This window comes from Bufo gargarizans, chromosome 4, assembly GCF_014858855.1.
Source record: "Bufo gargarizans isolate SCDJY-AF-19 chromosome 4, ASM1485885v1, whole genome shotgun sequence".
Taxonomy (NCBI): domain Eukaryota; kingdom Metazoa; phylum Chordata; class Amphibia; order Anura; family Bufonidae; genus Bufo; species Bufo gargarizans.
The window spans coordinates 305,739,055-305,764,140 of record NC_058083.1 but is presented as its reverse complement, the minus strand read 5'-3'; the positions used below and the strand labels follow the sequence as shown (position 1 = coordinate 305,764,140).

General features: G+C 43.4%; 1 protein-coding gene across 1 annotated transcript in view; it reads right to left on the bottom strand.

The window, feature by feature from the left end:
* NKAIN2 (sodium/potassium transporting ATPase interacting 2) overlaps nucleotides 1-25,086 on the bottom strand; it is an 850,529-nt gene that overhangs the window by 727,663 nt on the left and 97,780 nt on the right. The window lies entirely within an intron of this gene.

Here is a 25,086-nt window from a genome sequence, read left to right as displayed (position 1 = left end):
GTGGGTGACGTGAAGCCTCATTCTCTGCTATGACATGCAGACTAATTCTCTGCTGACATGAAGCCAGATTGTCTGTTACGGGACCTCTCTCCTCTGCCTGTGTGTGTGCTGGGCCTAAATATATGCCAATGGACTGTTGCAGTGGTGGCTGACGTGAAGCCTCATTCTCTGCTATGACATGCAGACTAATTCTCTGCTGACATGAAGACAGATTCTCTGTTACGGGACCTCTCTCCTCTGCCTGTGTGTGTGCTGGGCCTAAATATATGCCAATGGACTGTTGCAGTGGTGGCTGACGTGAAGCCTCATTCTCTGCTATGACATGCAGACTAATTCTCTGCTGACATGAAGACAGATTCTCTGTTACGGGACCTCCCTCCTCTGCCTGGGTGCTGGGCCTAAATATATGCCAATGGACTGTTGCAGTGGTGGCTGACGTGAAGCCTCATTCTCTGCTATGACATGCAGACTAATTCTCTGCTGACATGAAGACAGATTCTCTGTTACGGGACCTCTCTCCTCTGCCTGGGTGCCGGGGCCTAAATATCTGAGAATGGACTGTTCCAGTGGTGGGTGACGGGAAGCCAGATTCTCTGCTATGGAACCTCTCTCCAATTGATTTTGGTTAATTTTTATTTATTTAATTTTTAATTTAATTCATTTTCCCTATCCACATTTGTTTGCAGGGGATTTACCTACATGTTGCTGCCTTTTGCAGCCCTCTAGCTCTTTCCTGGGCTGTTTTACAGCCTTTTTAGTGCCGAAAAGTTCGGGTCCCCATTGACTTCAATGGGGTTCGGGTTCGGGACGAAGTTCGGATCGGGTTCGGATCCCGAACCCGAACATTTCCGGGATGTTCGGCCGAACTTCTCGAACCCGAACATCCAGGTGTTCGCTCAACTCTACTCATCGATAGTTAGTATCACTCGAATTAGTATTGTCAATTTGTGAGATATTCGATTGTCTCTACTCACAAAAGACTGGGTTTCACTTACTGCAGGGGCGTCCCACCTACAGTACAGCTACTCACCCGAGCCAAGAGATTTCCCTCTGCTGTATGGTGTATTTCGCGTTCAGAGTCGGCGTCCCACATGGTATGGTGTGTAGTCACGTGACTCGGCTTCGATCATGTGGCGGAGGGAGCAAAATTCTTATGTTTTCTTAGCTTTTATTTTTTCGACTTTTAGAGTGCGCTTTTTAATCCTGCAGGTCAAAAACTAGGTAGTTTGGATTCTTATCCATGCCAAACGCGTTTCAAGATGACCTCACCTCTTCATCAGTGGCTTTTGATGAACAGATTGAGAGATTAAGATCTGCTTCAAAACTGCATCCAATCGGCGATTAGACATTAAGTATTTTGGTGCGGATATGCTGCAGAAACGTACAAAGATTCATGCTGATCTTATGTGTGTTTACCCGCACCCATGTGCAGGTGGCCTAAGGGTGCTAATTTGCAACCTATAACAGTATAAAAAACAGCACAAAATGTATTACTAGAAAGTAGGAAATGCTAAACCTAAAATGAGAGTAGTAGTGTCTGTTTTGCAATCTGTTTACAGCTGACAGTCATGACTCAGCTGCCTTAGCTGTCACACAGCCAGATGCATCATGACAAATGTTTAGCAGGTAAAATCTCAAAAGGCTGATCCTGACATTATATCATTCTATCACGACTATGAATTACAATTGCAGCTTACACAGGGGAGAGGACGTGAGCTTACACAGGAAAGATTTGTGGTTTTCTTAGAGGAACTATGATATATAATAAGACATTCACAAAGAAGCAAGTGTAATTTGCAGCAAGTGTGGCAAAATAACAGTAGCAGTTCTGGGAAAAGTATGCCATCAAATATTCATATTGCCCTTCATAGCTGTAAAAGTCTGCCTGATGCAATGATAGTGTTGGCTTACCTGGCACTGAATGTCAATCTTTTCTCCTATCCGGTAACTATGTGACTGTCCGAGGGAGATTATGATAAATGATAGTCTTATCGAGCTGCTTCTTCAACTGAAACTCATTTCTTTAAGAAGGTGTTTCTAAAATGTTCCGTCTTTTGTATACTACTGTGTAAAAATAGCTTAAATTCACTAGGCTCTATAAATAAAAGCTCAAAAAATATTAGTAATATTTCAGTATATTAGCCTTGCCTTACTTTCAATGAAGCTGGCTTTGCCAAGTGTTAAAGGAAATTTTAAAGTACAGTGTATAAAGTATATAATCATTTTTGATCCACATAAGCCTGCGCCTGGAGGAAAGAAGGTTTGTACACAAACATAGAAGCGGATTCTTTACGGTAAGAGCAGTGAGACTATGAAACTCTCTGCCTGAGGAGGTGGTGATGGTGAGTTCACTAAAAGAGTTGAAGGGGGCCTGGATGTATTTCTGGAGTGTAATAATATTACAGGCTATAGCTACTAGAGATGGGTCGTTTATCCAGGGAGTTATTCTGATTGCCTGATTGGAGTCGGGAAGGAATTTTTCCCCCCTTAAGTGGGGAAAATTGGCTTCTACCTCACTTTTTTTTTTCTTCCTTCCTCTGGATCAACTTGCAGGATAACAGGCCGAACTGGATGGACAAATGTCATTTTTCGGCCTTATATACTATGTTACTAAAAGGGAATGGCATAAACAGCAACTCCATCATATGTATGTTACATATCATTGAACTCTTATATGTTGGAGTGGTCTGATAATATGCTTTTGTACAACAATAGTTGGAGTGAGGTTAATTAACACATTGTGTTGCTTCAGAGTCTCACATATGCAGTAATAATGCTGCAGTATACAGATATGAAATAAATAAATACAACTTTCTTTAAATTAGTTTCAGTTTTGAATCGCCACATTTTTGAAAAAAATCAATTTAGGTATGAATGGATCAAATATGCTCCAATTGCCTTAGAAGTTCATATATTACACTTTCTGTTCTCCTATGATTTATATGAGAAAGAACCTAATCTGTTAGATGGAAATTTCTTGTATGTGTATTCCCCTTGAGTTTTCATAGATCAATTTTCCTCACTTTTTATATCCACTAAGTTTTTGGTGGTAGCCTCAAATTGTTCAATCAGTGCATTGTCATAGTAAGATTTTTTATTTTATTTATTGCTGTGCTTATGTCCCCACATAATGCTTCTCTGGAAAAGAGACATGGAAGCTAGTCTCCTTTCCTAAACGAAAGGAAAACTGAGTGCCTCATACCAGGACTTCAGCTCTTTTTGATTAACTATCATTTACAGGGACTGAGAAAAGAAAATTTGCTTGGCTGCCTGAGAGGCCTTGGCTTGGGTACTATTTCTCCTTATCTGTGTATGCATGAGGAGTATTGAAAGCCAATAAACACTCCTCTAGCTTTCTCAAAAAAATATATGAAAATTAGCACATCTTACATCTGTCAGCATCAGATTAGCAAAGCTAATTTAAATATTTTCCCCATAAACCCGAAGGAGCATTGCCTGGCTTACAATACTCAGCACACATACTAAGTGCTCTCCATAATGAGAGAGTACTCCTCAGACAACAAATATATTGCCCTAGAACTCATACCTCATCCCACTGTTGTTGAAACAGCTGCCTACAGTCGTGGCCAAAAGTTTTGAGAATTCCATAAACATTGGAAATTGGAAAAGTTGTTGCTTAAGTTTTTATAATAGCAATTTGCATATCCTGCAGAATGTTATGAAGAGTGATCAGATGAATTGCATAGTCCTTCTTTGCCATGAAAATTTACTTAATCCCCAAAAAAACTTTACACTGCATTTCATTGCTGTCATTAAAGGACCTGCTGAGATCATTTCAGCAATCATCTTGTTAACTCAGGTGAGAATGTTGACGAGCACAAGGCTGGAGATCATTATGTCAGGCTGATTGGGTTAAAATGGCAGACTTGACCTGTTAAAAGGAGGGTGATGCTTGAAATCATTGTTCTTCCATTATTAACCATGGTGACCTGCAAAGAAATGCGTGCAGCCATCATTTCGTTGCATAAAAATGTCTTCACAGGCAAGGATATTGGCTACTAAGATTGCACCTCAATCAACAATTTATAGGATCATCAAGAACTTCAAGGAAAGAGGTTCAATTCTTGTTAAGAAGGCTTCAGGGCGCCCAAGAAAGTCCAGCAAGCGCCAGCATAGTCTCCTAAAGAGGATTTAGCTGCGGGATCGGAGTGCCACCAGTGCAGAGCTTGCTCAGGAATGGCAGCCGGCAGGTGTGAGTGCATCTGCACGCACAGTGAGGCAAAGACTTTTGGAAGATGGCCTGGTGTCAGGAAGGGCAGCAAAGAAGCCACTTCTCTCCCAAAAAAACATCAGGGACAGATTGATCTTCTGCAGAAAATATGGTGAATGGACTGCTGAGGACTGGGGCAAAGTCATATTCTCCGATGAAGCCTCTTTCCGATTGTTTGGGGCATCAGGAAAAAAGCTTGTCCGGAGAAGAAAAGGTGAGCGCTACCATCAGTCCTGTGTCATGCCAACAGTAAAGCATCCTGAGACCATTCATGTGTGGGGTTGCTTCTCATCCAAGGGAGTGGGCTCACTCACAATTTTGCCCAAAAACACAGCCATGAATAAAGAATGTTACCAAAACACCCTCCAACAGCAACTTCTACATTTTTTCCCCCCGCAAAACTCAGTCTGCTCTGCAGCTCCTGCTCTATAACATGCTGCCTGTAGATTACACTGCATTTTTTGGTGATTTCCTCCTTAAAATACTAAATGTACAGATGTAGTAGAGTTAACACTCATGCCTTATGAGATGTGTTATCTAAACTAAATGCATGAAGCAAACGGCTTTTGTTTCAAGATAACACGATGAGTTAAGAAATTTGAGTTAGGAGTTTAAGTGTTAACCCTGCTACATCTGTAGTATATATCCTGAGAATTCTTTGGATCCCCCCAAACATCTAGCACAGTCAGTTAAGGTGCTCAAGAGGAAAAAACAAAAGCACATTTTCCATGGCCACTAGGAAACCTAGATAGTTGATGACAACCAGTGTTGGCTTAAAAGTTAATACTGACTAGGTATTCTCAGGTGTCTTAAGGGTCAATAATTTTTTCCCTAGCAGTCTATGGGGAATGATACGTTAAAGGGGTATTCCAATTGTAAGACGTTATCCCTTATCCACAGAATAGGGGATACTTACTAGATTGGTGGGGTCCCACCACTGTGACCACCACCAATCACAAGAACAAAGATCCATAGCTTTCAGGGTCCCCCAAAATGAACAGAGCAGCAGGTTGGCCACCCACTCATTCTCTACAGGAGATAATTAACGCTCAACTGTGTGTGTTCCTCCTCTCATTGGTTGCTTGGTGCACACAGAGGTAACTAGGAGCAGCACACTATATGTGCAGGGTCTGCTCTCCTGAATATAGATGCATAACGGTATAGGTAGGTTTAGAGCAGGACCTGTCTGACTGAGATCACTGTGGCACTTGGTTGGCGGGCACAGATGTCTTTTGATCAAAATATATTGGCTAAGAGTCTCAAATGTTATCATTAGAGTAAGGGGTTAGTCCATGCACTATTGTTTTAGTGCAATATTTTCTGTGACTGGATTATAATTCTACTCATTTATTTTGTGTTGTACTTTTCATATTGATGAACTATCATCATGATGGGTCATCAATATGAGATCAGCGGGTGTCCACTTCCCAGTACCCCAACAGCTTTTTGAGTGGAGCCCCACACAGAGATAAGGTATAATGGAAAGATGTACTCCTGTTCTGTGTTTTAAATCTCAACTTGATTTTGGCTCACATTCACTATTGGAAACCAATGACTAAACCCTGACTGTGTCAAAGCTACCTAAGACTGAGTTTTAGCTGAAGGTATTTAACAAAACACCCATATCTATACAGTACACTGTTTTTGACATTTTCCATATCTAGTAGGATTATCATCTCACCTAAAAAAGTGTCTGTGGCAGTACAGAATTAGGTTCAATTATGCACTTATATTTGCTCTTACCGGATGACGAATTAAAAGGGAGAAAAACTGAAAGCTAAGCTAATTAATTCAAATTTCTAACTTGCTTAGCTATTAAGTCTGCTCTTTTCACATAAGCGTTCTTGGCTTAAGCTATCAAATTCCAGTAAGTTCTCTGAATGTTGTTGTAAACCTTTGAACAGATTACATTCATAAAGTCAACTTTGACATTCCCATTCTCGCACATGTAAATTATTTCTCGTATGCTTATAATGTACAGGTCACACAAAAAAAAGACTCTTGCACAGAATTATACTTTAACTGCTCTGAATCTAAAATAAAAATGTAAGAAAGATCATAAAACGCATAAGCATCCTTATTATAGAATTACTAATATAGTCAGAATTTGCAGTGCAGGTTGCTATACCTCCAATTGTCCTGATTTACTAGGACTAGACAGTAAACAGGGTTGTTTGTTTAGGATTTAAACCTATGGCACATCTCCAATCCTAAGGTTTACCTGACTTTGAAATCTTCACCAAGTCGGAGTTACATAGATTTCAGTTATAACTTATGGCAGTTTTCTGAAAAATAATAGTAAATTAGACAGGCCGCCATGACACATTAAAGAGGACATTTCACCGCTACTGACATGTCTGTTTTAATAGTTACATGCATTCCTCCTGTAATAACAATTCTGGAACATAGAGAATGGTTTGGGTGTCCTTAAATTACAGCATGCAATGTCAATCAGCTGCTACTAAGGCCACCAGGATATTGTCACTGCATTAAACGAGGCATGGACTCGCGGGGCAGGGATGTAATATTACCACTTTACAAAGCGTTGGTGCAGCCTCATCTGGAATATGCAGTTCAGTTCTAGGCACCAGTCCATAGAAAGGACGTACTGCAGCTGGAGCTGCCATTATAATAATAATACAGAGTGGGCCATTATAATAATAATACTACAGAGTGGGCCGTTATAATAATAATTCAACGGGTGACATAATAATAATACAGAGGGGGCCATTGCAATAATAATAATACAGAGGGGTCCATAATAATAATAGTACAGTGGGGGCCATAATAATAATACAGAGGGGGCCAGTATAATAATACAGAGAAGGCCATTATAATAATAATAATAATAATACAGGGAGAATAATATTATGGAGGACTATCTGTCTGGTACTAGCGCAGTATTGGAGGTAGCAGCAAAAGGACAGTGTTGAGGCACCAGGAGGGGGAGGATGATAGCAAAGTGAGGAATCAAAAAAACAAATCTGTGACACTGCAGAGACGCGGCTGAAAGAAAGTATCATAGCGGTCTTATCTCCGAATGAAGACGCTGAGGAAAGTCTACATCACAGGTGATGTCACTGGATGTATGAGGTATGTGCTGCTGTATTCTACTTTATATATATCGTAGCAATGTATGTAATGTACATCCACATATCTGTTTACGGTAGGGTTTGGATATAGAATTTGGCCACACTGCCGCAGCCTGGCCGCAGACTTCAGGTCACACTGTGTGTGTTCTGATTACTGGGGCCTCACACCCATCTACTACATTATCTGTACTCAGAGTGTTATCTGTGGTGTTACATAGGACTGCGGGTGACATCTACTACATTATCTGTAAAAAAAAAAAGGGGGCGTGGTCACAGGTTGGGGTGGGGGCACAATACTTGCCTTGCCCAAGGTACTGGCAAACCACGCTATGAACACTTGGTGCATGTCATATATCCATTTATTGTGTGAAGTACAATTGCACTGCGTACGTGACAGGGAAAATAATATAGTTAATCTGTCTGTTAGTTCAGTGGGTGACCTCAAAGAATGAGGAGAGCATCAAATAAGGGACATGGCCCTGATCGTGGTGCTGCTGGGGTTGGTGGAGCTCCTGTTGCAGGGAGAGGACGTGGTGGATCTGTGCCAGCTACACACCCAGATGCAACATCTTTCTCAGATGCACGTAGGTGACAGAACATTCAGCATTATTTTGTAGGCCCGAATACCGGTGTACGAATGGTGAGGCCAGAACAAGTAGAGGCCGTAGTAGATTGGGTGGCTGACAGTGCCTCCAGTTCCTTCACATCCCCTGCTGAAAGCGTAGAATTGGCACCCACAGTCCATGGGCATCTGTCTTTACCTCACCCCCTTGCAAATCAGCCAAGAAGTCTGAGCCCTAAGTCATGCAGCAGTCTCTTATGCTTTTTGATTACTCTGCTGGCAGAGTTTCTGAGGCCGTCCACATAGCCCTGCTCCAGAAGTGGAAGAGATTGAGTGTACTGATGCCAAACCACTTATGTTTCAGGGTGTGGACATGGGAGGGGCTTTCTACAGTGTGCAGACCGGCAAGGAGGGCTGGGGTGAAGAGTGTGTGGAAAATGATGTGGAGGATGATGAGGTCCTAGTCCCCACATGGAATTAAGGTCAGGCGAGTGACGTGTGTAGTTCGGAGGAAGAGGTGGTGGCCACACAGCAGCAGCCGCACAGCAAAAAAGGGAGCATGGTGCAAAAGCAGAGTGGCCATCCCCTAGCCAGTACGCCTGCTACTGCCCACCGCACCCAGGGACTGAGCACACAATCTCCTGTGTAACGAGTGATCAACCTAACAATATCTGTGACATCCAGTGTACTTTTTCTGCAGACGTTGTCCGCTGGGGACAGTTACATTACCTGCGCTACATCTCCTGTATAATGTTTGCGTATACGAAATAACAGTGACATTAATTCAGTGTAATTTTTTATTAGCCGGTGGTGACAGCGGCATTACTTGTGCTATAACTCCTGTTTAACGTGTGCGCATCTTAAATATGAGTGACATTAATTCAGTGTAAATTTTTATTAGCCGGTGGTGACAGCGACATTACTTGCGCTATACCTCCTGTTTAATGTGTGCGCATCCTAAAAATATCTGTGACATTCTGTGTACTTTATTTGCGCATACACTTGCAAAACTTGCGATACTGTACGTGTGACATACTTGCAAGCATATATTCCATTTAGTATGCTCAAGGCGAGCAGTAAGAGACGGGAAAGTGGCCATGCTGCTAATGGTGCATGCAGAGACTGTGGCCCTGAGCACGGTAAAACTGTGCCTGCTGCCAGAGCACAAGAAAAACACTCATTCACAATACCTAGCTTCATGTCCCAGCTTGCAGGGCGGCGCAGGACATCACTCTCAAAGTCAGACCAATGCGACCAGGTGGTCTGTTGGAATGCAGAAGATAATGCTTCCAGTCGGTTAAGCACCACCCTGTTTTCCACAAAGTTCAGTCTCAGTAGCCAAGAGTCTGGTCAACAGAATCCTCACCCTGATATTCCTTCCACCCACCATGGAGAGTCTTGGCAAACAAGTGATTCCACACTCGGATATTCCGAGGAGCTCTTTTCATCGCCATTCCTTGATTTGGGCCTCTCGACAAGCCCGCTTGAAGTGGGACATGAGGAGATATTGTGCCCTGATTCCCAAACTCTTGAGAATCCACAGTCATAAGAAGGCCTTTAAACGAAAGCGCAAATTCCCAGCCACCCAACGACCGGCCATAGCACTAAATGCGCACCTTTCCAAATTGCTGGCCCTGGAATTGTTGCCATTTAGGCTTGTGTACACTGAGGCTCTCTGCAGCCTTATGGAGGTGGCATTCCCGCGTTACTCTGTCCCCCTCCGCCAATATTTTGCACGGTGTGCAGTCCCAGCCTTACACCGGCATGTGTCCCGTAACATCACCTGTGCCATGACCAATGCAGTTATTAGGAAAGTCCACTTAACGACTGACACATTGGCAAGTGTTTTTGGCCAGGGACGCTACATATCTCTGACAGCACACTGGGTGAACGTTGTGGAGGCCGGGAGCGAGTCATACTCTGGGATGACAAAGGTACTACCGACTCCAAGGAATGTGGGCCCTACTTCCATCAGGGTTTCCGCCACCACCTACATTAGTGGCTGCAACCCCCCCTTCTCCTCCTCCACCTCCTTCTCCACTTCCACCTCTGAATTATCATCTTGCAGCACCAGTCATACATCAGTCAGTAGCTGAAAACAGTGTAGCACTGCAGTGGGGAAGCTGCAACAGGCCGAGCTTAAACTGATCTGCTTAGGTGACAAACAGCACACCGCCACAGAGCTGTGGCAGGGGATAAGGGTCCAGACTGAGCTGTGGCTCGCGCCACTCAACCTACAACCAGGCATGGTTGTGTCTGATAATGGCCGTAACTTGGTGGCGGCTTTGGAGCCTGGCAAGCTCACATCCATACCATGCCTAGCCCACCTTTTAATATAGTGGTTCAGCGAATTATCAAAACCTACCCCAATTTGCCTGAGCTACTGGTGAAGGTGCGCTGTGTGTGTGCCCATTTCCGCAAGTCATCAACATCTTTCGCCGGTCTGGCAACGCTGTAGAAGTGCTTGCAATTGTCAGCTCACCGACTGTTGTGCGACGTGAGCACTCATTGGAACTCCATGTTTCACATGTTGACAAGGCTTTGTGAGCAACAGAGGGCAGTAGTGGAATACCAGCTGCAACATGGTCGTCTCCTTTCCAGTCAGCTTCCGCTGTTCACAAGCGACGAGTGGACATTGATGTTTGACCTCTGTCAGCGTAACCATCCCACTTCTGTGTCTACTTAAATGCTCGCTGCTCACAATTAAGGCGGATGCTTTGCATGTGGAAGAGGTGTAAATGGGGGAAGACAGTACACAGGGTGATAGCCAGACCACTATCAGTTTGTCTTTTTAGCACGAATTGGATAATGAGGAGGAGGAGAAAAAGGAGGAGCAGGAGACAGTTGCCTCTGTTCAGCGTGGATGGGTAAAAGTGGTGTGCTGCTCAGACCGCATCGTTCCCAGCGACCTGGGAGTCCAAAATGCATCCAGACATCCTCCTCATGCTGTTCCCAAACCATTTCAGTGGTGTTTCTATCAATTTCTGACCTTTATATGTCAAACAGACATCATCCCCTCTTCAGAGCAGGGAGTGCCTGGTTTAATGCTCTGGTTTTCCCATTTGCTTCCATTGTGCTCAGGTGCTCGGTAGAGCACCCGAACTTCCTGAGGTGTTCTACTCGAGTACTTTGTGCTTGACCAACACTAGTAAGGAGCCATCCCATTAAAGTGAACTGGGACAGCGAAGCTGTAATAACACCTGCTTGCTTTTACACAGAGAGTGGATAAACAATGAGGAGTACACAGCACTTATATAAGCAGTGCTTTGCAGCCTTTTAAATATGCTTATGTACGAAAACTAAGAAAATAGCTTAGCCAGTCTTACATCTGCAACTAGCTTTCAGGACAATAGCCTTTTATCAGAACAAAGCACATAGAAACAGCTCTATTATGGAGATCAGTTAGTATCTCTCTCTCTCTCATTAGTTCGGAAAAAAAAAAATTGTACCTGAACCGAATTGTTCAAAAAAATCAGCGCTACCTGAAACAAACTAAATCTTAAAAGGTTCTCTTCTCTAGTATAGGTATAAAATGGACAGTACAGAGATCTTTCTAATGACCTTTTTTATTTTATTTTTACCTAGGCTAATAACGATGATGTTAGTGCATCCTGTATATCTGTAGGAAAGGTTTCACTATTATTATAGATGGGCATTCTTTATTATAAGGGCAAAGAAGCTATGAAACTCTCTGCCAACGATGGTTGTGATGGCTGATTCATTAAACAAGTTCAAGAAGATTCTAGATGCCTTTCTTGAACAAAAATATATTGCAGATTATAGGTAGTAGTTTCTGGGGAAGTACTTGGCGTCAGGAAGGATTTTTATTCTTAAGGACTAGGTAAACATGTGTCTTTTTTCAAGCTTATCAACAACATACAGGTGAAATTTGAATATTGTGCAATGTTCATTTATTTCAGTAATGCAACTTAAAAGGTGAAACTAACATATGAGAGACTCATTACATGCAAAGTGAGATATTTCAAGCCTTTATTTGTTATTATTTAGATGATTATGGCTTACAGCTTATGAAAAACCCCAAAGTCACAATCTCAGGTACCCTTTGCTCAGGGGATATGGATTAATTAGCTGACTATAGTGTGCCACTTTGAGCCTAGTATATTGAACCTTTTCACAAAATTCTAATTTTAAGCTGCATTAATTCAATTCATTTTCATTTGCATTACTGAAATAAATGGACTTTTGCATGATATTCAAATTTTTCGAGTTTCACCTGTAACTATGCACTGGATGATTACTATGGATTCATGGGTGGCATATAATTATAAGGGGCGGAAATATAAAAACTAAACTAGTGTAATGCAAGGCACCAACAAACAGACCAGTGATGAAAGCAAAAAGGTGTTTATTCACCAGAAACATAAACGTCCAGGACACTTGCTGGTAACAAGGAATAATAACAAAAAAACCAGGCAAGGAGATTCCAGGAATAGTCCCAACCAGTGCTGAATGATGCTGTGCACTTGGCAGTCGAGTCACTCCAGATCTTGGGTCCGCTGTAAAGGACAAAGTTCCTGGCAGTCTTCAGTCACTAGGAGTTGTGACCTATACCTGGTTGAGGGAAAATAACAGTGGGCACTGATCACCCTGAGAGACCTCCTTTTAAATGCCTGCTGACCAATCCCAGGGTGCCAAGTGTCCACTACCATAGGTGAACAAATTGCCCTGCACCTGAGTACAAGGCCTAAGGCAATCACAAGTTGATTAACCCATGGCTGGCTCCCTAATCTACTTTGCTCTTGTGAGTCAGTATAATATGCGCCACTGGTCGACGAAGTGCATAAGAAGCGCGTACTCGCGACCGTGTATCCCTTTGCGAACCTGCCCTCGTGCGTACGCACGGACGCATGATTGACTCAGCGCGAGTATTCGAGCGCGTGGACCCACATGCGGAAACGGAAGTCGCAGGAGACACCGGAGACAACCCTGGCCGCGGCGTCTTGTCACTCGCCTGGCCACTCTATCCCCGGGACTCCGACGGTCCTCCCCTCCGATGTCCACGCATCTCCGCACTGGCTCGCAAAGGGGTCAGCGCTGGTGCATCAGAGACACGCATAACCTGTCCCGCAACTCCACGAGGACCCCTCTTGGTTCCCCTGGAGTGCAAAGCAGGTGAGGATCTTACATTACCCCCCCTCGAGGAGGCGGCTCTGAAGACTCCAAGCAAGCTTTCCCCAGAAAGGCTGCCACCAACTCATCCGCATGCACCTGGCGAGCAGGTATCCAACATCTCTCCTCTGGACCAAAACCCTTCCAGTCCACCAAGTATTGAAGAGACCTTTGGACAAAACGAGAGTCCAAAATTCTGTTCACTTCGAACTCCGGTACCCCTTGGACCTCCAGCGGGGATGGGGTCTGAATGAAGGGAGCGGAGTCGGCTGCCGATTTGAGAAGTGAAACATGAAAGGTGTTCACTCCTCGGATCGATGGTGGAAGAGCAACCTTGTACGTAACTCGGTTGATCTTTTGTGTCACTGGGTATGGGCCAATGAATCGAGGACCCAACTTGGAAGATGGCTGACGCAGCGGAATGTTCCGGGTGGAGACCCACACCTGATCTCCCTCCTTAAACTTTTGCTCTACGGTGCGATGACGATCAGCAAATTTCTTCTGTTGCGCCACCGCACTGCGGAGATTCCGCTGGGCCGACGACCAAATGGGATGTCTATCCTTGAACCACTGATCCACCACCGGTGAGTCAGTGGAGGGTCCGGCCAAAGAAGAGTCTTGGATCCCTGCCCCCCACGCACCTGAACGGAGACATCTTAGTGGAAGCATGCTCAGAGTTATTATAAGCCACCTCCGCAAAGGGTAGATACGCTGCCCATTCCTCCTGGCAGTCTGACACGAAGCACCGGAGATATTGCTCCAGGGTCTGGTTAGTCCTTTCCATCTGACCGTTGGTCTCTGGGTGAAAACCAGAAGAAAAAGACAAATTAATACCCAATCGGGAGCAGAAAGAACGCCAGAAGCGGGAGATGAATTGCACTCCTCTGTCTGAAACAATGTCATCCGGCGCTCCGTGTAATCGAAAGACATGATTCAAGAACAGATCTGCCAATTCTCTGGCCGAGGGCAATCCAGGGAGTGGGATAAAATGGGCCATTTTACTAAAACGGTCCACCACTACCCAGATTACCGTACTTCCAGAGGACCTTGGCAAATCTGTGATGAAATCCATGGAAATGTGAGTCCATGGAGCCTGGGGAATAGGCAGTGGCAGTAAAGTCCCAGAAGGGGCAGACCGGGACGGTTTACATCTGGCGCAAACAGTACATGCCTGGATATAGGCCTTAACATCCACGGACATGTTGGGCCACCACACGTGATGTTTAACAAGGACAAGTGTTTTTTTAACACCCAAATGCCCGGCAGACTTTGAGTCATGAAGCTGTCGGATGACCTCCAATCGAAGGTTAATGGGTACGAACCATCGACCCTCGGGTTTGTCAGGTGGACTCTCTGCCTGTGAGGGCTCAAGAAGAGAGGACAAGTCCTCCATTACTTCTGCGGCCCCCAGGGCAGCAAGAAAACATTTAGTTGGGAGAATGGTTTCTGGCTCAGAGTCCAGGACGGAAGCAGCCTCAGGGAAGCAGCGAGACAGGGCATCTGCCTTCACGTTTTTGGAACCTGGTTTATAAGTGAGGCGGAAATTGAAGCGGGTGAAAAACAATGCCCACCTGGCTTGTCGGGAGTTGAGTCTTTTGGCACTCTCTAGATACTCCAAATTTTTGTGGTCAGTGTAAACCGTGATGGGATGTTCTGCACCCTCTAGCCAATGTCTCCACTCTTGAAAAGCCAATCTTACTCCCAGAAGCTCTCTATTGCCGATATCATAATTACACTCGGCTGGAGAGAGCTTCCGAGAGAAGAAGGCACAGGGATGTAACCTCTCGGGGTCCCCAGAATACTGTGAGAGAACTGCCCCTACACCGACCTCTGAGGCATCGACCTCGAGAACAAAAGGTCTGGAGGTGTCTGGATGAGTAAGAATTGGTGCCGTGCAAAAGGCCTGTTTCAGCGTCTCAAAGGCTCTGACTGCCTCTCTCGTCCACTTAAAAGGATTAGCTCCCTTCTTAGTGAGGTTGGTGAGAGGTACTACTATCGCAGAAAAATTCTTAATAAACTTGCGGTAGAAGTTGGCAAAGCCTAAGAAACGCTGCAACCCCTTAAGATCCTTAGATTGAGGCCAATCCAAGACAGCAGAAAGTTTGGATGGGTCCATAGCCAATCCCTTTTCTGAGATAATGTACCCCAGGAAAGGCAACTCCTTCACCTCAAACAGACACTTCTCAAGTTTGGCATAGAGGCGGTTCTCCCTCAGCTTCTGGAAAACCTGACACACGTGTCTCCGATGAGAGACCAGATCCGAGGAGTAGATTAGTATGTCATCTAGATAGACAACAACACATCTATCCAAGAAATCTCTGAGAACATCGTTGATGAACTCCTGGAAAACCGCGGGAGCATTACAGAGACCGAAAGGCATCACGAGATACTCGTAATGCCCGTCTCTGGTATTAAATGCGGTCTTCCATTCGTCACCCTCTCTAATGCGAACTAAATTATAAGCACCCCTTAAATCGAGTTTGGTGAAGACTCGGGCCCCTGCCACCTGAGAAAACAGATCATCAATCAGAGGCAGTGGATACCGATTCTTCACCGTAATCCGATTAAGGGCACGATAATCGATGCAAGGTCTCAAGCCTCCATCCTTCTTCTCCACAAAGAAGAATCCAGCTCCAGCAGGGGAAGTGGATGGACGAATGAAATTCTTCTCAAGGTTCTCTTTAATATACTCCCACTGAGCCTGAACCTCAGGCCAAGTGAGATTATAAAGATGCCCTCGTGGTGGCATGGTGCCTGGCAACAGGTCTATAGGACAATCATATGACCTGTGGGGAGGTAATACATCAGCCCCCTGAGGACTGAACACATCTCGGAAATTATGATACTGCTGTGGTAAAGTACTTAATACTTCCATGGAGGCTAGTGACAGGTCGGGACGAATGCACTTAGTAAGGCATTCCGTACTCCACTGACAGATAAGACCCGAGCGCCAGTCCACTACTGGATTATGGAGCCTTAACCAAGGGAGACCCAAAATCACGGGAGTGGATGGCATGTCAAGGACAAAAAGGCTTAAGGTCTCCCGATGATCAGCCCCCACCGTTACCTGTATTCCCGGAGTCATCCACACTGCACGACCATCTTGAAGAGGGGAACCATCAATCGCGGTCACTGACATGGTGGTTTTCGGCTGGATCAACGGGATGCCAAGTCGACGAACCAAGGTTGAGTCCACAAAATTCCCAGCGGCCCCAGAATCGATTAGTGCTGAAAACTCATGGACTTTGTCTTGCCACCGTAAGGATATGGATACCATCACCCGGCTTGGAGGAGGGATAATAGCACCTAGGGGGTTCTCCTCTATGCCCACTAGGTTCATTAGTTTCCCGCCGGCAGGAGGGGACAGGTTTTAACGAGGTGTCCAGACTTTCCGCAAAATAGGCACAGGTCTTTCTGTTGGCGACGAGCTCGTTCTGCCTGTGTGAGATGGGAGGATCCAACCTCCATTGGCTCTTCGGCCGATTTTAGAGGCCCTGGATGTGGTCGAGAGGAAGAAAACCGAGACGACCGTTCCACTCACCTCTCACGGATTCACCTGTCGGCATCGATTGCCTGAGAGATAGCCATTTCCAACGAGAAGGGGGGAGGCAAGGCCAAAAGAAGATCCCGGACCGCATCCGAAAGTCCCAAACGGAAGCGATGGCGTAGGGCTGCGTCGCCCCAGGTGGTGAAAGCTGCCCATCGCCTGAATTCTGCAGCGTATTCTTCAGCTGGGCGGCGGCCTTGTTGAATATGCTCAAGATTGGTCTCTGCGATGCGAGTACGATCCGGGTCATCGTAAATCACAGCCATAGCCTCGAAGAAGGCATCCACTGACGAAAAAGCTGTATGGTCTTGAGGCAAGTTAAATGCCCAACGTTGGGGGTCTCCACGTAGCAGTGACATTACAATCCCAATTCTCTGCCTGAGAGTGCCAGAAGCCATCGGTCGTAACTGGAAATAAAGGAGACAGGAGTCCCTGAAGTTTAAGAACTCCTGTCGCTCTCCTGTGAAGGGGTCAGGCAGAGGGATCTTAGGTTCTGTTTGATGCCTTGCGATAGTGACGGGTAGTGCTGAGGCTCCCTGGATAAGCTGCTGAACCTCCTCCATCACAGTTGTCAGTTCCTCTTGGATTTGCACTGCAGCGGCTGCTGGTATATTTGGGCGTCGTTGGAACAGCAGGTTAACGGCTCCCGTTAATTCATTCAGCTGCTGCTGGATCTTGTCCATGGCAACTGTTAGTTGGGCCCACTGTTCTGTAATGCAAGGCACCAACAAACAGACCAGTGATGAAAGCAAAAAGGTGTTTATTCACCAGAAACATAAACGTCCAGGACACTAGCTGGTAACAAGGAATAATAACAAAAAAACAGGCAAGGAGATTCCAGGAATAGTCCCAACCAGTGCTGAATGATGCTGTGCACTTGGCAGTCGAGTCACTCCAGATCTTGGGTCCGCTGTAAAGGACAAAGTTCCTGGCAGTCTTCAGTCACTAGGAGTTGTGACCTATACCTGGTTGAGGGAAAATAACAGTGGGCACTGATCACCCTGAGAGACCTCCTTTTAAATGCCTGCTGACCAATCCCAGGGTGCCAAGTGTCCACTACCATAGGTGAACAAATTGCCCTGCACCTGAGTACAAGGCCTAAGGCAATCACAAGTTGATTAACCCATGGCTGGCTCCCTAATCCACTTTGCTCTTGTGAGTCAGTATAATATGCGCCACTGGTCGACGAAGTGCATAAGAAGCGCGTACTCGCGACCGTGTATCCCTTTGCGAACCTGCCCTCGTGCGTACGCACGGACGCATGATTGACTCAGCGCGAGTATGCGAGCGCGTGGACCCACATGCGGAAACGGAAGTCGCAGGAGACACCGGAGACAACCCTGGCCGCGGCGTCTTGTCACTCGCCTGGCCACTCTATCCCCGGGACTCCGACGGTCCTCCCCTCCGATGTCCACGCATCTCCGCACTGGCTCGCAAAGGGGTCAGCGCTGGTGCATCAGAGACACGCATAACCTGTCCCGCAACTCCACGAGGACCCCTCTTGGTTCCCCTGGAGTGCAAAGCAGGTGAGGATCTTACAACTAGGTTTTTTTCTGGTATGGCAAAAAATGGATAGTTTGCATGACTTTGCACTGGAGAATAAGAAGATTGAGTTCTTAAATATTAATCACTGATCAAACTAAAGGGAATATCCCTTGAAGAATATTGTTTGTAGTGAAATCTAACCTGTACTTCTAAATATTTAGTATATTTACATTAATTACATTTATTTAACATGCTTGTATCTATAAATATTCCAGAAATAATATAAGTATAGTACCTCCTGCTGCTGATATTGTGGAGCCTTATGTGTCCACCTCAGTAAATGCAACACGATGATGCAGTCTCTGCCCTTTCAGGTGTGTGGAGGGATCTCTGGTGTGGTGAGCCAGCTGTTTCTGAAGCAGCAGCATCTTCTTCGCCTCTCAGAGGAAATGTTGAACAAGTGTAATTACAGTAGCACAGAATTTTCCCTATGTAAGATTAAATTATTAGAGCTTCAATATTAAATTATAAAAGGCATATGTGTCCCACAAAGCCGATGAAAAAATGGAGACAGGGAAAAATCTATTTTCAAATTCAGCATTGAAGGCGTTAAAAACTAAGACGGCTTCTAATGTCAAGGTGAAAATCAAATGGAAAAAAAAAGGGAATTTGTCCAGTCATTAAAGGGTTAATAGAGCAGAACAAAGAAAATTTGCTTGGCTGCCTGAAAGGCGTTGGTCGGTCTCTTGCTCTATCTCATCGAATTTTTTGAAAAATTTGCCAAAATTAAACAAATTTTAAGCAATTTGCTCATCTGATACATTTAGGCGAGCATGTCTACACAGAAAATAACTGCAGACTTGTTTGACCACTGTAGAAGACAATTTTTCATTGCACATTTGGGCAGCTGTCTGAATTATTTTTTCTCTTTATAAGATGCTTTCTAACAATTATCAATCATAAGCAGAGAAGAGACGTACATTTTGGAATAAATTGGACTAATATATTTTTATAAATTCTAGGGTTATGAGGGAATGTCTAATCATATTCAACCCCTTACACAGGGGAGTAGCTAAAGGCTCATGGACACTGGTGCAAGAGGCCCCTTTCCCTCAGCGCTTTGTGGCTAGGGGTGGGGAAGCACATAGCCTTCGTGATGCCTGAGGTAAAAATTTAAACAACACCCCCTTCATGCTAAATTCTTGACCTAACCAGGCCAAATTCTTGACCTTATCCCTTCTCTCCAGCCAGAGGTGTAACTTGACCAGCATGCACTTTCTATAACACCGGTGTCTTCTTATGTGTCAGAATGGTTTTTGGGCCCCCTCTGGCTCCTGGGGCCGGTAGTGACTGCTACCTCTGTACACCCTATAGCTATTCCCCTGCCCTTTTTGCCAGGGCAGGGGAAACAGCTGATTTTGTTGAGGGAAACTGCCACAAAATAGACATGGGCTATACAGCTTTGCATGGCAACCATTTGGATGAAATGTTTTACATCAATGACTCTTACAAATTGGCTGTCTGTTCTGGTTCATAGATCACCTATATGTTGTCCCCTTTAAAGGGGTTCTCTGGGAATGTGAGCAGACTGGTTGCTTCCACTTGCAGAGCTGCCTAGGTGGGAGTGAAGGGCAGGGCCTCACTACACCATGGCACTTGCATATACTACATATTTATGAGCTCTCCTGTTAGGCATATGACATCATAATCATCTATTTTGTCAGCAGTGTAGTATGAGGTGCCTTTATTCAAAGAAAAAAGCCAGCTGTGGATGCTAAACAGCAAAAAAAAAAAAAAAAAAGTCTTCTACCTCTCCTCGTCTTGTATCTAATCCTGCTTAAAGGACAACTCTTATATAGAATAATGCAGAGTCGCACATTTATCAGCAAATTCTCTAGCAACCATTCATTAGCCAAAGCAGGGCTGCAAGCAGGCATTATCTGCAGCTAGAGTAAGGGATTTGTTTCCTCATAGTCTTCCGGCCTTAGCAGTGATTAGGCTAATTGAAGAACATTACAGAATTATAGATAATTTATTTTATTTTACATAACAAAGGGGTAAAATGATAAAAAAAAGTACAGCTAAACATGAGTAACATGGCCAGACACAGTTGCATGTGTCTCACTTCTCCTGGGGTCAGTGCTCTACAATTTTATAGAAAAATTTACATCTTATTTAATTCAGCACATGAATTTTAGTTTTAGGTCAGAATGGTTGAAAGGACACATTCTGCAGCAGTGTAAAACTGTACAAAAAATGTCCCATTAAAAAGCTTAATAGTCTCTTTGGCAATGCTTAGAACCAGAAACTATTGGGTTGGTTACATCACATTCGTTGAAAGTATATTAGGCATAATTTATGTTGTTTTAAAGTGATACTAATAGGTTTGAATTTTGCCAATACAAAGGAACACTATAAACCTATCTCCCATGGTGGCATCTGAATAAAGCTATACTTTAAATCATTACTTGCCTGGAGGGCATGTTTTATTCTCCATTTGAAACCAATTTTATGTAATATATTTTTCAGCCTCGACATGTCATTTTATAACAAGAGGAAATACTTATGAGTGTCATTACGGGCTGTGTCATGTTTATTCTGAGTTACAGTGTGAATTCACTAAATGAAAACATGAATGCGAAATGTGACTAGCTGGCTAATAACAAATATGACAAAAATGACAGCAAATATAGCACAATAGCCTCAAAGGCTTATTTTATCTATGCTAATTGAAATTGAGCATTTCACAGAACTGAAATGTAATTCTGACTAAACAACATCAGATGTGTTAGAGACAAATTTGTCACATTAAATAAATATATTAAGGCATTTCATTTGCTTGTTTATATAAGCAATGACAATTTCAATGGGTTTAAACAGCTAGAAAAGATTACATAAAACCTGTCACAAATTAGGGGTAGGCGAGGAACACCAGAATGACCACAGGAAGGAAAATTACTGGAAACTAGGCCTCACGGCTAGGGAAAGGAAAAGGTCACCACCTAGGAGACCCTAAACCTAGCCCTGACTCCTGTCAGTATGAATAGACCCTGATGGTGGGAATATTCAAACACCAGAAAACTAGGCCATAGAAACGCAGAAAAGCCCTAGGTGTAGTGACCGGGTCTGAGACCTCTGGTTCCTTCCAAGATGAACGGAACAGTCTCCTTGAGGCCTAGGAAACAATGAGAAAAAGGGGGCAACAAAATACAAAGGGGGGTACACTTCTCTTCAATAGAAAATGGATGAGTAGGAGCTCAGAAGAGGACAACACACCAGCGCTTCCCACTCCAGGCAGATAATATAAACCACATGGTAAGAAGTGTGAATCCAAACTAAATAGAGGAGCAGTAATGACCACAAGCTACACCTGAAACAAGAGGTGTGGTCATACCAACAACAACACTGCAAAGTGAAAACCAATAGGCTGTCAGATGACCTAACGTGAAGCAAATCTCTCAGATCTTTTAACCACTGTCACAGGAGGGATCTTGACAAAACCAGTAGTAGATTGCTACTAGGCAATAATAGATTACTTTTTTTTTTAAACACTTTATTAATCGTCCAGCAATAACCATTATATAAAACATGTCATTATTAACATATATCAATGTATTTTCCTTTAACCCAACAAACCCCCCCCCCCTGTGATGCGTCTTCCTTCACCGCCACTCCTCCGTTCTAAGACCGAGGAGTAGTGGTGATCGGTGAAGAGAGGAGAAGCTCTATGAATTCCAGTCTCCACAGATTCCAATCCATTTTTTCTCAGTATTTCTCTGCATATATTCATATCTCTTAGTAGTATTCACCAGATTTAACCATGTATTCATAGGGGGACTGTTTCGTGAAAACCAAGAACGTGCTATCAAAAGTCATGCCAGGAACATTATCTTAAATAAAAGATTTTTATTATGTTGCTGACAGCTCACCTTGGCCAGCTTACCCAATACCCAACATTCCACGGAGAAAGGGATCCGCACCTTCAATTTTCCCTCAATATATTTATGAATAGCCCCCCCAATAGTGTTTCAACTCTGCACAGGACCAGAACATATGCAAATAATCCGCTTCAGGACCATCGCACCTAGGGCAGTTGGAGTCATTCCTAATCCCACATCTATTAAGCCAGAGAGGTGTAACATATATGTAAAATATTAAACTGCACCACAACGTGATTGAAATTATGTAAGACCAATTTTAAATTCAAAGTTACCTTCTCCTGGTCATCCAAATAAATCATTGGACACTCATTTTGCCAAGTCCTCTGGCCAGTAGAAGAAACACCTCCAAATCGAGTTATAAGTAAATTTTTATAAAGGTGAGAAATCTTCATCTTCTGATCCAAATTCCCTATCCACTCATTAAATTGTGTTGAAGTGTGTATTTGAAACCTATTTTTTTCCTTTATACTCAAAAGTGCCAGTCTTAACTGTAATTACCAAAACCATAATAATTTCTGTGCTTTTTCTCTCTGTGATAATTCTACAAATGAAATAATGTCTCCATTACTTACTACCTGTGTCAAATATAAAATATTACTTTTTTGCCAATATTGTTCCTTAGCTAATTCATCTAAAGTTTCTAAATGCTGATTATACAATAAAGGAGTGCACCATAATGAACCTTTCACTCCACACCATAGTCTAATAGAGTACCATGAGTTCATAAAAAGATTCACGGGAGGGATCGTGACAAAACCAGTAGTAGATTCATTTGCTACTAGGCAATAATAAATTACTTAATTGTACCAAACACACAGTACTATCAATCCTTTATTTAGTGCAATATAAAAGCATACATACCATGTATAATCATTTATATAGCAATTCTTCTGATTGAGAAAGTATAATTGAATGTCTATATTTACCGCTCCACATACTTCATGTTTAAACTCTAGTCTTATATAGCAAATTAATAGAATCAACATGTGAGTTGTTATTTTTTCAAAATAGCCTTCTAAGAATTTTTTTTTTAAATATATAACTTTATTATAGATCACATAAAAGTAAGTAAATCATGGCAAAGGCTAATGGAGTAGTGGGCAGTCAGAAGCAGATGGTCAGGAATGACCCTGTCTTAAAAGGGTTGGACAGTTTGGTATATTGATTACCTATCCTCAGAATAGGTCATCAATATGAGATCAGTGCGGGTCTGACTCCCGGCACCTCCGCCAATCAGTAGACAAGAGTGGCTCACTACTAGCCATAAGGCCCAGCATAAATGCAGCCTTTGACTATAGCTGAACCCTGCCCACCTGGTGGGGTCAGAATGGAACAAGCCCAGTGGAAATAAGGTGCCTCCCAGCTAGGGGGTAGGGTCAGGGATAAATGTCAGTGGCTACTAAGGGGGATCCTGAGACAGAGCGATAGCTGGGAAGTATCCCTTGCCGCCATAATGGGTAGACAGATATAAGGGGCTGCTGAACTATTGTACTGGAAGACAGTACAACTAATAGCTGTTAGATAATGGTAATGGGACATGGGATGGAATGAAGATGAAACAGTGAGGAAAAAAAGCGGACGTATTCTCACTCCACTGAGAGGGGGTAAGTATCCCTTAGGAGGACATAATAAGGGACTAATAAAAAAGAAAATTAGCCATATACACAAGTAATAAATGGGACAGCTGATTGTCAATATAAAAAATAAGCAAATTAAAGTTTTATGCATCTAATGGATCTGTATCTAATAAGACAGGGTCCATCCTAACCACCTGATTCTGACTCTCCCTACTGTTGAGCTTTACCACGTACCAGATGACGCTGGCTGTGATTTATATTAAAGTTATATATTTTAATTGTTGCTCAAATCCTATGATATCTGTGCACATTCCTTTTTACAGCCAAATGTAAATTAATATGTCTGGGTTCTCACAAACTGTACCAGCTTTTTTCTTATAAGAATCAATGAAATACTGATAACTTAAATGATAAATAGTCACAAAATAAGATACAAGTTTCTTATTGGAGTGTTTTTGCTCTTTCCATATCCACAATAGTAATGCCTAGTTCCCATCTGTAGATTTGGCAGGTTGTTCCAGAACAGAGCAGCCTGTCACAGATCTGGCATTGCTGTATCCTTCATCGTTGCATCCCAATTGACTTAATTGGGATCCAGCGATGATCTGGACAATTTCTGGCAAAAATGTAGCGTTTTGGACAGAAATAAACTGCTGCATGCAGTCAATGGGGATCCAGCTGAGAAGTAGAGGATCCGGCAATGCCTGACCCATGATCTCCGGCAGGCTGCTCTGTGCCGGAACAGCCTGCCAGATGCACAAACGGAGATGTGAACGAGACCTAACTGAGTCTGGCAGATAGTGCATCCTTTGTCATTCTCTGACAATAACTTTGCATCCATATAATACAATACTTTCTATAACAAGGCCCATTCCAGAAAAATGGGAGATCAAAGGATGTATTGCTTCTATAAACAGCAATTGCTCTGTATTTACCAGAATGAATATGCTGTGTATACTAAGAGCCATTGTGTGCTTTAATTGTCAGATAACTCAATGGCTCTTTTTTCAGAGGTATACTTTGTATTTTGTTATGGAATACTAGCTCATAATTCTGAGCACCATTTTTGTATTTTCAAATGACAAACCATATGAACTCCAGGGTGGTGAGCTATTTTTCTCAATTTTGTATACATTTACAACCACTAACTCTTACAATTTGTGTTTAGGGAGCAATTCATGCAATTTATCAAGCTGTTTTTGAGAATTAAAAATAAAGCAGAACATTACAGAATAAAACTATGCAATAAAGATATCAATCATAAAAGAAATATTATTTAGTTACCATAAATCTGAATTATTTCCCCACAATACGAGTTGCTGTTCACTAGATTGCTCCAAAGCTATACAGCATTCAGCATTTTCTGATCAACAAGACTGAAACTGACCATTTTCTTGTATATAATACTACAGCTGAGAAACCACAATTTATGGATCATTTTTGTACATGGCTTTGTACAATAGGCTCAAAACCTCAAGAGACACTTTAAAGTACATGGTCTTGTAGAAGGGAATCACCACA